This window comes from Setaria italica, chromosome VI (genome assembly GCF_000263155.2).
Source record: "Setaria italica strain Yugu1 chromosome VI, Setaria_italica_v2.0, whole genome shotgun sequence".
Classification (NCBI taxonomy): Eukaryota; Viridiplantae; Streptophyta; class Magnoliopsida; order Poales; family Poaceae; genus Setaria; species Setaria italica.
In genome coordinates this window covers 18,726,190-18,736,744 of record NC_028455.1, presented here as the reverse complement: position 1 = coordinate 18,736,744, position 10,555 = coordinate 18,726,190, and the positions used below count along the sequence as shown (strand labels likewise).

The 10,555-nt window shown below is 44.9% G+C and overlaps 1 pseudogene; it reads right to left on the bottom strand.

The window, feature by feature from the left end:
* Nucleotides 1-1,108: 1,108 nt before the first annotated feature.
* On the bottom strand, nt 1,109-9,194 carry LOC101782209 (annotated as a pseudogene).
* Between the last annotated feature and the right edge of the window lie 1,361 nt (nt 9,195-10,555).

The window sequence follows — 10,555 nt, the reverse complement described above, 5'->3', positions numbered from 1 at the left end:
AGGTTGCCTTGATGGTGTGGTGCACCTAGCATCAACAAACGCCGCTCCCGGCAAGCGTTATGAGTCTCCTCTCACTCGGGATCGCACCACTTGTCCACCATCCGTTCCCAGCACTGGAGATGCTAGGTACACCACCACGGAGGCACCTACGTCATCAAGTATATGACATAAGAAGATGAAATTAAGCGTAATTAATCTTAGAAAAAATAAATCCGAGTGTTCTATATTTACCTGCAAGTATTGTTCTCGGGTCAGCTTCATGGTTCTTGCCTCAGTTTTAGAGACCTTCACTCGAAGGATGTCCCCGTGGTATGTGACGATGGCCTGGACGCGCGCCTCGTAGTGCATGTCCTTCACTAGTTTCTTGGCGGCTTTGTCAGCCACACGATTTGCCTTGGCCTCGTATCCCTCCTGGCATCTAAAGAAGTCCTGCATATAGACGCAATGTATCCAGTCATTATTTCTAGAATGTCCAATGAATGCAATGTATTGAGCAATGTAGTGCGAGGAAGACTTACCCACAGCTCGACCTTGACCCGCTCCGCCTTGTTGGCGAATACCCTGCTATCCCAATCAGGGGCGTCACGGACATCGACGTAGCCACCAGGCCAGGCTAGGGAAGTGTAGCCTGAGCAGAAGACCAAGGATGCCGTTGACATAGCGTCCGTGATCACCCCCACCGACCTTCGTCCAAGTCCTGCCCAAGTGATTAAGATAAATTATTAGTTTATATTGTAATTTTGAACATATCAAACGAAAATTAGTCGTAACATCTAAAGTTACTTACTTGGACCCAGAGGGTTGAATCACCGGGCGTCTCTCAAGAGGTATCGGTCGCCTCGGGAGGGTCAAGGGACCTCGCAACCAGACACGAGACGAACTAGAGGAAGCGGAACCCCCTGCCGCCTCCTCCACCTGTACCTGCTCCTCATCAGAGGGTGCGTGCATGGAAGGTACCTCCTCAGACTTAGACGACGACGATGAAGGTACAATAGGCGACGGTGGTCTCGTCCTGCCTCCACCCTTCCCTCGACCCCTGCCTCCACCCTTCCCTCGACCCCTCCCGGACTCCTCAGCTGCATCAGACCCTTCAGCTGCATTGGACCCTCTACCGGTCGCTCTTGCGTAAAGCGACGCTATCTTCCTCAAACTGCCCACCATTGTTCAATGACCTGCAATTAAAAAGAGTAAACCAATTAGCACAAATAATACATTGAAAGAGATGCAAAATAAACAAAACATACTTAGAAAATAACATGGTATGACAAATAATTAATTAATTAGTATGGATCATACATGTATTAGAAATAATCATCATGATTGGGATTAGGTGGATCATAAATCTCATCATCACTATCACGCGTGTCGATATAATCATGTCCGTGCTCCAAAGGAGGAATGCCGTCATCACCGTCATTGCCTAAATGTAATCGCTGAAGTAATTCTAAGTCCTTCACATTCTGAACCTTGTCTCTAGCGTCCTCGTCAACACCCCGTTCATTGTCTACTTCCATACCCAATGCTTCGGTTAAGTCTATCTCAAAACTCCCTTCGAGCCCATCTTCTTGAAAGAACTCTCCGTCATATGTGTTGGGGCTATGTTGTAATCTTCATTGTTTGGGACAGGTAGTTTACCGTGTGGCGATACCTTGTACACAACGTCCCAATCCTTAAGACGGTCGTCGGTTTGGCACGGGTATGAGAGATAATAAACTTGCGTGGCCTGTTGAGCCACAATATAGACATCCTCTCCTGGTAAGATGGATGATTGTCAAATTTCGACTAGTCCAAGATTAGGGGTCCATCTCACTACTTCAGGATCAAATCAATGGCATTTGAATATGATAGGATTAAGAGGTTTGCAACCATGAAACATGAGTTCGTATATTTCTTCAATTCTTCCGTAATACTCGACCCCATCAAGGCCTGACGTAAAAACTCTGGTATTTGTGGTTCTTCGATTGGGTCGACTCTGCTCGTGGCTTGTTGTGTGAAAGCGATATCCATTCACGTCATAACCAGTAAATGACCTGACCCTATAGGCACAACCATCGGCAACCTGTCTCAACTCGGCACTCATAGACGCATCGGTTTGTCCCTACAAGTTCAAGCAAGGTAGTTCGTTATATTATTCGCACGTACAAGCAACTTGTAATATCAAACTAAGTACGAGCCAAATTGGATAATACCTTCTATTTGAACCAAGAAATGAAATCGGGCATTCCATTTCCCCCACCCTCTCTAAGAAGGGTTGAAGCTTCTTGTAGGGTAGGTTCCCTTGATTCACGCCAGAATTGACGATGAAATTCCCTAGACCAACAAGAAACAAGGGAGTTGGACACAGAATAGTGACTACTTGAGAACAAGTTTCTTGAGAACTTACAGCATGTACGTCTCCACTTCGAATAGGTTGGTCAACACATATAGCATGATAGTGTGCCACTCTTCATGTTTCAAGGTCTTGCTGGTTGCACCACTTGCACTTCTGAGTTGCCCTCAAAAAATGCTAAGGTTCAATTCATCTTTGCTAGCATTGTAATGAGGGGGTGGATGATGCATGCTAGGAAGGTTGTCAGCATAGTATTTTGTTGTGAAGTTTGACACCTCCTGCAGAATGTATGCCTCTACTATGGATGCTTCAATTTTGCATTTATTTTTACATGTAGTTCGAAGAACCTTTTGACATCTCTCAATTGAATAGCACCAACGACCCTGCATAGGCCCCCCATTCATGCCTCATACGGGAGGTGCAAAATCAAATGCTGCATCGGATTGAAGAAGCCGGGTGGAAAGATCTTCTCCAACTTATAGAGCAACACATGCACCATTCTTTCCATGTCTGCAACCACGGTACGAGATAACTCCTTAGCACAAAGCTGGCGGAAGAAATTGCTCAACTCCGTGAGCACTATCCAAACATGCTTTCCAATCATCATCTGGGGTGCAGGGTCTTAAACTACGTCATCTTTCATAAAGTTCTTGATGTCTCATCTGAATGGATGGTCAAGAGAGAGGAATTGTCGATGTTTGTCGAACAAAGAAAACTTTCCACCCTTCATCAACCAAATGAACATCAGAGACGCCTTGCATACTGGGCATGGGAACTTCCCGTGAACACACCAGCCGCAGAATATCCCATACACTGGCAAGTCATGCAGGGAGTACTGGTACCAAACATGCATTTTGAAGTTTATCTTTGTAGCTCGGTCGTATGTCCATACCCCTTCCTCCTAAGCACGAACCAAATCATCAATCAGAGGCTGCATGTACACACTCATATTATTCCTCGGGTGTTCAGGAATTATCAACGACAAGAATATGTTCTATCGTTGAAAGAGGACGCTAGGGGGGAGATTGAGGGGGATAACGAACATGGGCCAACAAGTGTATGGGGAAACCGCCATTCCATAAGGATTGAACTCATCTGTTGCCAACGCAACACGTACATTACGAACCTCTAGAGCTTTCTCACGATGAATCATATCAAACTTTGTCCATGCTTCACCATCGCATGGATGTACCAGCTTCTCAGGATTGTATCGACGTCCGTATTTGTGCCATGTCATCTGTTTTGCGGATTCCTTAGTCATATAAAGCCGTTGGATCCTCGGTATGAATGGAAGGTACCGTAGGATCTTCACGGGGATTGCGAGCTACCTCTTTTGACCATCACCAGAGTTTACCTCCAGGAACCTAGAGGATTTACACTTCACACAATACTTTGACTCCGCATGTTCTTTCCTAAATAAGATGCATCCCTTCGGACAAGCATGTATTCGCTCATATGGCATCTTAAGTGCACGAAGGAGTTTACGTGCCTCATACATGCTCTTTGGTAGAATGTGACCATCTGGGAGCAGGCTACCAAAAACTGTTAGCATAACATCAAAGACTTCCCGACTCCAGCTAAATTGGGACTTTACGGCCATTGGGCGTGCAATGGCATCCAGTTGAGAAACCTTGGTATGCCCGTGAAGGGGTTGCTATGCCGCAAACAACATATTGTAATACGCCTTTGCGGTTGCCTCTGGCTCGTCCTCCCTACATCCTTCATCGAAGTATGCTTCATGATAGCCATTTAACATGTATCCCACCCTAGCATCAGCATCATAATCCTCGATGTGTTATCTCATGACCTCATCTCTCACACGAGCGGATTCACTATGGTAGATCCACCGGGTATAGTCTGCCGTAAATCCATTCTTGCAAAAATGTTTACCCATGACCACCTTTGTTTGTCGACGTGAGTTTGCACAAATGCTGCAGGGACACCAAGTGGGACACGCTTCTTTAACCCTTGCAAATGCTAGTTCCAAGAAAGCATCGGTCTTCTCAATCCATTCATCGGTCAACGAACTCTGACTAGAGTGGCCCATGTACATCCACTCAGAGTCATCCATCCTCTAACATATCAACAAGTAATATAAAAATCAATTGCATCTACAGGTTCCTATACTGTCTAATAGGTAAAGATAGGTCCTAATCCCACCCGAGGATGTGTAGATGGGGTTAGTTTCCGTGCTCTACTCCTATTCGAGATAGAATTTCGGCAGCACCTCCCCGCTGTTCTCCAAATACTTGTCCTGGTAGGGAGATTGTGTATTCGGAGAACAACAGGGAGATGCTGCCGAAACTCTATCTCGGATCAGAGTAAAGCATGGAAACTAACCCCATCTACACATCCTCGGGCTGTCCAAAAAACGTGGACAATTCAAAACAGATACGGTTATAGATATGCAAAGATCTGCATATTTCCAACCGTATCTCTTTCTAACGGGAGACGCCTAGCTATGGTTACGTGATATACGAACATCCTATGTTTCACATCATATAGAAAGAGGGGTGTAGGATGCCTCACCTTGCTGTCCTACAAAGTGACGAGTCAAGGATAGTGGGGAATGATCTTTGCAATAGCCTCTCCTGCAACAAATGAACATAATAGTGTCAATTCAATTGTGAGAACATAGTAGTGCGACAATTCACACTTCACACAGTACCCTCTGTTCAATTCAAGGAATTGGTAATTCTTCCTTACAAATTATCTCACTGCTATTTCACAGGTGGATGAAGTACTCAAGGTGCATTTACTATCTATTGCTTCTTAACTGGTAGCATAAGTTCATGTGCATTTTGTGTACAAGTGATTGCCTCTACTATTAATTTGTTATTGACTACTACTCTCATAGGTGGATGAAGTACTCAAGGTAATTAGCAAAGCAGAAGCACCAGGTAATTAACCTGTCACGCAGGGGGCAGGGGGTGGCGCCGGCTGTAGGAGGCCGGCGGCCGCTGGGGGCGGGGCGCCAGGCACCGGGGGCCGGGAGGCCAGCTGCCGGGGACGGGGCGCCGGGGCTGGGAGGCCAGCCACCGGGGGCCACGCGCTGGGGGTGGGAGGGCGGGCGCCGAGGGTCGGGCGCCAGAGGCAGGGGCCGGCGGTTGTGCGGGAGGCTAGAGGCTCGCGTCGCGGGCGCAGGGCCGGCGGCGGGAGGCCGGCGCCGGGGGCTGGGAGGCCAGCCGCCGGGGGCCGCGTGCTAGGGGCGGGAGGCTGGCGGCTCGGGCGCGGGCATGGGGCCGATGGCAGGAGGCCGGCGGCGGGGCGCGGGAGCGGGAGGCCGGCGGCGTGGCGTGTGTGCGTGTGAATTTTGGTGTCTGCGAGTGCGGGTGAGGCAGCGATTTTACTGGGATGAAGCCTGTTTGCCAAGTGCCCCAGATCTGGCACTCGGCAAAGACGGGTATGCCGAGTGTCGGATCGGGACACTCGGCAAACTTTTTTTTTATTCCCCTCCCTTCTTTTCCTTTACGTGTTTTCTAAATTTATTCCAATATATTTTGAAAATACCTTGTCAAATTCATTCAACAATATATATTTGATTTTTCTACAAATAGTGTTACATTATTTTATGCCGTTATAGCTCAAATTCAATTTATATCAATTAAAATTCTATAATTGCACTTAATAAATTAAAATTATCAAATGGTTCCAAAAAATTACCAAAATTTTACATGGAACAATCTATATTCTCTATTGTCTATACAAAAAATTTTGAAGTCAAACCCCAATTCGACCGTCACTTTGACTCCAAATCTTGCCGAATACATCTCAACGTTACAATTCTTCTTTGGAGATGTTTCGGTTTGTAAACATCGTACGTGACAAATTGTGCGAAACCTTCTCAATTTTTTACTACAGCCTCCACGTATGATATCATCACATCATGACAAATGTTATGGTTTTCAGACTTTGTTTGCTGTTTTTAGAATTTAAAAACCATTCGGCCACACGTTCGTGGTCGTGTTTCCTGAACAAGATGTTCGAAATTTCTTTTCATTTCCCGGGTAAAGCCTCACACTAGACTCAATAACATAAATATTATTTTTCTACTAATTTTCTACTCTTATTTGAATCACTTGCAGTTCAAATTTGACTTATACCAAAAAATTCCTTGAAATGCAATAAATTAATTAAATATAGCAAACAGATTTAGAAATATACCAAATTTGTACATGGAGTACCACATGTTATATGTGGAGAGCAGAAAACGTTTTAAGGGAAGAAGAGAAAAAAAACTTTTTAATTTGCCGAGTGCCCAAGTCAAACACTCGGCAAACTTGTTGATTTGCCGAGTGCCTACATAAAACACTCGGCAAATGTAGTTCTTTGCCGAGTGTCACTCGGCAAAGAGGTAACAGCCGGCATACCCCCCGAACGGATGTCGACATGGTAGTATTTTGCCGAGTGCCTAGTCTTTGCCAAGTGTTTTCTGCTGGTTTGCCGAGTGTTTCTTATTCTACACTCGGCAAATAGGTTGTTTGCCGAGTGCCCGATGAATTGCACTCGGCAAACCTTTCAGCACTTGGTAAATATTGTGTTTCCAGTAGTGAATAAAGGTTTTGTTAGATGGTTTAGATATCAATCTGGAATTTGGATGGTCGATCCTTCGGGACTAGCATTATTTCTCAAAAACAAAATCTATCAACCTCATCTCAGGAGAGCAAAATTTCAAAATCCTTAACAGGAGAGGAGGCACGAGCCAAGGCACAAATGCTTGGCTAGTGGAGCCTGGCATGCACGGCATTTGTGTCAAAGTCAGCATCAGCTAACAAGGCGGTAGCCCGAGTAAGCTATCAGTGGAGATTCTCACCTCGCGGTCGATATACATAATAAATAACGAAGCAGTCCACATGCCTTGGTGAGCAGGTCAACATATCCTCCACTACGGAATGGTAAAGATAGGCAGCCTAGTGGGCAGCCAATGCCTCAGACTGGACTGCAAAAAAGGTGACAATGGTGCAATGCTAAAAAACTGTTTGTAGAACTGGTTAAAACAACATTTTTAGGGGTGGGTGCGTTGCCCGCTTCTGCTTTTCACAGCTATAAATAGATTTTGCAGGAGCAGGTAACGTGCCCGCCCTTATTTCAACCCACCTCTGTAAAGCCATTTCAACCAGTTCCTGGAAACACATTTACAGAGGTAGGTGATGCCATGACCTGTCCCTAGAAATGACTATTTGCAGAGGTAGGTGATGCCATAACCCCTTCCGAGACGTCAGCTTAAATTGTTTGAACAGGGGTACGTATGTTGCGATTAGATCTCATGCGTTACTGCACGCAATCAAGACGATGCCATATCCGCATAATGGTATAACTATGTGAGTAGCATGCATTTTTGCAGTTTGCTAAATTCAGATCACAAAATTTGAAATGATCTATCAATATACAATGAACTAGAGAAGTTCAGTTACAGTACCAAGAGCCCATGCTGTGTGATCCAGTATCTTCAGCTAAAAACCCTGGGACGATGGAGATCGTCACTACGTAGATCAGGAACAAATCAAGTGCATAGTCTATATTCTGAAGCAGCAATTGCTTGGTGCTCAAACGTTCAATACATGCTGGGTCTTCGATAGACTGAAAAATTCTTGCAAAAGTTATTGTTATGGATTAGTTATTCGAAACTTGCTGTCATTTAGTGTGTACGTACATATGAGTTTGGGGGACTTTTAATGCCCCCAGCAGCAAGATCCACTTTAACCGTCAAAGATCCATCAGAAGCTGCTTTTGAACGATAGAAGATCACAATGGACAGCCTAGGGAAGACAAAAGCATACAGAACAAGGCATAGAAGCTCGAAGAAGCATGGCATTGAGAAGAAGAGCATTGCATAAAATTATTGTGTTCATGTAAAATGTGTCATAACTCGGTCAGAAGCAGGAGAATGATGCATATGAAACTTATCCATAGTTGTTGCAACATACTAGCTCCGAAGGCCATCCTGGGAATTCTCAAAAGATGCTTGTGTTATAAACCTCAATGCAGAGGTTATTGCACCTGATGCAGCTACTCCAGCAAAAAAGGACTGAAAATGAAACATATCAGCGAAAGCTCTACAAATGCAAGTCGAAATTAATGTGTTTCAAGGATATCTCCAAAAGGAGATATCTTGTGAAGTAGCACCTGGATGAATTCTGGGCACATGAAGGAGAGATCACCCGTCATACCCCCTTGAACATGACCATTGGCAACACCAAAACAAGCAGCAATGATGCAGGTACAAATGGTGCAATTCCACCTCTTCCTGACGTTGCAACATCTAGCTGCAATGATGGGTACAAAGTATTAATGAAAATTATGGTACCATAGTTTAAGTATTAAAAACTGTACAATCAATTTATTATCTTTTTTTTGCGGGTACAATCAATTTAGTTGTGCTTACAACGATCACTGCTAGTGAGCTCAAGAAGAACAGCATGTACCCTGCCAAAATGCGGAACCTAGTATTGATCTTTGCCCCATAATAGGTGAATATTGCGGTTGTACTGAGAACAAATGGTTGGTAGGCCACAGTAATAACTTTTGCCGGATGGTAGTTCTGCATTCAGCAATCGTACGAGACAACTGTTATAGGTAACTTATTAATTCCATTTATGTTCAGAGATACGGTTTGATGAACTAAGTAGAGAACAAATTCATACCGGGAAGAGGTACATGTAGTAATCTAATATTATAAGCATGCTGTTAAACCCAAACAGGCATCCATTCCCCAGAAGCCAGCAGATAAAAATTCCCCAATACTTTCCCTGCAATCAGTGAACAGTGGTCGGAGAAAAGTGAAGAGAATACAAGAGCAGTTCCTCTTTAAACCATTGCAAACCTTTGTTGTAGCAACTCTTGGGTCTTCTTCTTTGTATGCCATGTTTGACGGTTCAATAAAATTGCCCTACAGATCAATCCGACTTGAGAACAAAGAGATCGCCTAACATGGTATGGACACAAAACTGAGTATTTTGATGAGAAAGAGTACTTACTGCCATGATGCTATCAGTTATATGGAGCTGCACGGTGAACATATATATATAAACCAAACAGGAGCTTGTATTGGCGCGGGAAAGGCAGAACTATGGGATAACTGAACAAATGAAGAAGGGCAAATATAAGGTTCGATAAGACATGGCCGAAATATGGGTGGGATAATGAAACAATTGCTTGACAATTGTCCTTCATGAGTCAACTCCATCAGATGGGATCACATGACTTACAATGAGAGAGAGAGAGAGAGAGAGAGAGAGAGAGAGAGAGGGTTAAGCCTTAGTCTTTGGTACAAAAATATAATTTGTAAATCATTCGTCGTCAATGCTTGACAGAACTCATGCATGTTTCCATTTGGCATTATATATTTATACACAACACATGATCAACTGCTCATCGCATATTACCACGTGCATTAGCTTCCCTATGGGCATTTGCGGAGAAGTTTCAGAACAGATGCTAAAAACGTTCTCAGGGTCAGTACACTGCACGCCAAGGAGGTAGTAGCAAAAACATATGAGACAGGCATGTGCATGCTTCAAGTCTTCAAAATATACGATGATCGAAATGATGAGGACACCACAAGTACATCTACACCAGCAGCACCTCAGGCGCCTCCAGTTGCTCCTTCACCTCAGGCGCCTACAGTTGATCATCCAGTTGGGCCAATCACTCGGGCCCGTGCGAGAGACTTAAACTTCATCATGGTGTTAAGGAACGAAGGCCCATCGGAATAGGAAGATGGCCCAACAAGGCAGCCCAGGTGGGGCGCCTAGGGTTGGGCGCGCGTGACCCCTTCGGACTCCAGGGGCTGCGCCCCCTTTATTTAGTCCGAGTCCTTTTTGTTTACGACTTGAGTTTTGTTTTACATCTAGCTTTAGCTACTCTTGAACATGCGCAAATACGCGCTGTCCTTGTGTGATTCAGAACTCCACCTTCGAGTGATATTTAGATTGCTCGCCTCTTTTCTTGTTCGTTCTTCGATTGCGGACAGGAATCGATCTTCGTGATCAGGCTGATCTCGCACCGGCGAGGTTGGTAACCATTGGGAGTTGGTTCAGCGATTGCATTGGCGCTTCGGGTTCGCTCGTCGTAGTCGGATCGTGAGGGTCTACTTCCACCAAGTCGAATTTATCTCCACTCACCGAAAGATCGGGCACTCCGACTCTATCAAGTGGTATCAGCTTTCCAGGTTGATCGGTGAGTTTTACCGAGTGTTTTTCCCTTCCTACAGTCCACGAAAACCAA